The sequence below is a fragment of the Gorilla gorilla genome, chromosome 21 (genome assembly GCF_029281585.2).
Source record: "Gorilla gorilla gorilla isolate KB3781 chromosome 21, NHGRI_mGorGor1-v2.1_pri, whole genome shotgun sequence".
NCBI classification, from domain to species: Eukaryota; Metazoa; Chordata; class Mammalia; order Primates; family Hominidae; genus Gorilla; species Gorilla gorilla.
The window spans coordinates 61,470,917-61,473,861 of record NC_073245.2 but is presented as its reverse complement, the minus strand read 5'-3'; positions in this window follow the sequence as shown (position 1 = coordinate 61,473,861).

The window sequence follows — 2,945 nt, the reverse complement described above, 5'->3', positions numbered from 1 at the left end:
CATGCAGCAATATGGGGCGTGGTTGGTTTCGTGTGACGCCATCAAGGGGCGGAGCTTTTAGGTAAGCAAATTCGATTGTCTCCGGCCTCAAAACGGTGGCAGTGTTTGAGGAGGGTGGAAGGGTGAGAGAGTCTAAAGAGTTGCATTTATAAACTCTAGATGTGTATATTTAGATACAAAAAAAAGCTGTGGAAGAAAATACAATAAGCAGTTAACTGTGATTGTTTCTGGGTGGTAAAATTCTAAGTAATTTTTTTTTTTTTTTTTTTTTTTTTTGAGGCAGGGTTTGGCTCTGTCGCCCAGGCTGGGGTGCAGTGGAGATCATGGATCACTGCAACCCCGACTTCCCGGGCTCAAGCGATCCTCCCGCCTCAGCCTTCTGAGTAACTGGAGGTACAGGCGCCACCACCACGCCCGGCGGAGTTTCACCATGTTGCCCAGGCTGGTGTCGAACTCCTGGGCTCAAGCAATCCTCCTGCCTCGGCCTCCCAAACTGCTGGGATTACAGGTGTGAGCCACTGCGCACAGCCCCGAAACTTTTTAATTAAAATTAATGTTTATTGTAGGGGAAAAAAAATCTCAGAAGAAAATAAAAATCAAGACCAGGCAAGGTGGTTCACACCTTTAGTCACGGCACTTTGGGAGGCCAGGTGGGTGCATCGCTTGTGCTCAGGAGTTCCAGACAACCCTGGGCAACATGACAAGACCCCATCATGTTTTTTTGTTTGTTTGTTTTGTTTTGTTTTTAATTAAAAACGTTTTGGCTGGGCGTGGTGGCTCACGCCTGTAATCCCAACACTTTGGGAGGCCGAGGCGGGCGGATCACGAGGTCAGGAGATCGAGACCATCCTGGCTAACACGGTGAAACCACGTCTCTACCAAAAATACAAAAAAATTAGCCGGGCGTGGTGGCGGGCGCCTGTAGTCCCAGCTACTCGGGAGGCTGAGGCAGGAGAATGGCGTGAACCCAGGAGGCAGAGCTTGCAGTGAGCCGAGATCGGGCCACTGCACTCCAGCCTGGGCGACAGAGCAAGACTCCGTCTCAAAAAAAAAAAAAAAAGATTGGGCTTTGTAGGGAGTGATGGAAAATGTGAATTAAAAATATATATATTGCTAGCTGGGCGCGGTGACTCGCGCCTGTAATCCCAGCACTTTGGGAGGCCGAGGCAGGTGGATCACCTGAGGTCAGGAGTTTAAAACCAGCCTGACCAACATGGTGAAACTCCGTCTATACTAAAAATACAGAAAATTAGCCGGGCATGGTGGTGTGTGCCTGTAATCCCAGCTACTCAGGAGGCTGAGGCAGGAGAATCGCTTGAACCCAGGAGGCGGAAGTTGCGGTGAGCTGAGATCACACCATTGCACTCCAGCCTGGGCAACAAGAGGGAAACTCCGTCTCAAAAAAAAAATTATTTTATTTTATTTTATTTTTATTTTTATTTTTATTTTTGAGACAGGGTCTCACTCTGTCGCCCAGGTGAGAGTGTAGTGGCGCGATCTCGGCTTACTGCAGCCTCCACCTCCTGGGTGCAAGCGACTCTCCTGCCTCAGCCTCCCGAGTAGCTGGGATTACAGGCATGAGCCACTGCGCCTGGCCTAAAAAAAAAAAACAGGATGGGCTTTGGAGCCACACAGCCTTGATTCAAATCCTGCTTCTGCTCCTTACTGTGTGGTCTTGGGTAACTTCCTAGTTATTTATAAAATAAAGACACTGTTAGGAAGGATATACAACAGCTAAAGAAAAACTCCGGATACAAAGGATGCAAAATGGTATTGGGGAACACAAGTTTTTGTTCTTGGTTCTTTGTGTAGTTTCATCTAATAGTTTTCAAATTAATAAGCTGTGCCCGTTATTAGGTACTGTCAGCTTCAAACTAACCCTTCTATACCTGGCTCATGTACCTGGGGTGGGACTCCGGGAACCATGTTTGTACTTTGCCATCAAGTTCCTTGTTAGGATCTGCCAGCAGGGGGCGCGTGTGAGAGAGAACGGAGCACTGGAGGAGGAAGCGGGAACTTGGGTCTTCTATTTCGCATTCCTGTGTCACTCCAGCAGCACTTCTCCCTAGAAGCAGCAATTCATTCCATTTGGCAGCGCGGGGGGGGTTTGCTTGTTTTTCTTTTTAATACTCACAGAACCAGCTTTTCTGTACCCAGCCAGAGCACCAGCAACGCTGAGCAGCGCCTCATTCTCCAAGGTTTGGGTCCCAGCCCCATGCGAGCCTCTGGGCTCAGAGACATCAGCACCATCTCTTTGGAGATCTGTGCCCCGTGGGTTGCAATCTTATTACCTCTTTATCTGATGGGGCCAAATCCTAGCTGCCTTCACATCCTAATTCCCCAGAATGATTTGCAATGGATAAGATGTAGGCAGATGTGAAGATCTTGAAAGCCTTGCCCAAGAATGAGCAAGTCTTCTGAGATCCTTGGAGGTCAAAGATGTTGGGAGCTGCAGAGATCTGCTTCACCTTCCTATGAAATCGATCTCAACTTTCACCCCCAGCCTACTTCCCTGCCACGTCCCATGCCATTCTTTTTATCTCCCTCCCAAACCCAAGTCTAAAAGGAATAGACTAGGAAAAAGGAAACAAAAATTTCTTATTTTTCTCTTTGGGGGTTTCACATCAGTCCCAGATCATTAGCTATGCTCAGGAGAATGAATTTTTCTCCCCTCAATTCATTTTTTTTATTTTGAGAGTTTTTAATTTTTTTTTAATTAATTACTTATTTTTTGAGATGAGTCTCACTTTGTCCCCCAGGCTGGAGTGCAGTGGCATGATCTCGGCTCACTGCAACCTCCGCCTCCTGGGTCCAAGCGACTCTTGTGCCTCAGCCTCCTGAGTAGCTGGGATTACAGGCACCCGCCACCATGCCCAGCTAATTTTTTTGTATTTTTAGTAGAGACAGGGTTACACCATGTTAGCCAGGTTGGTCTCGAGCTCCTG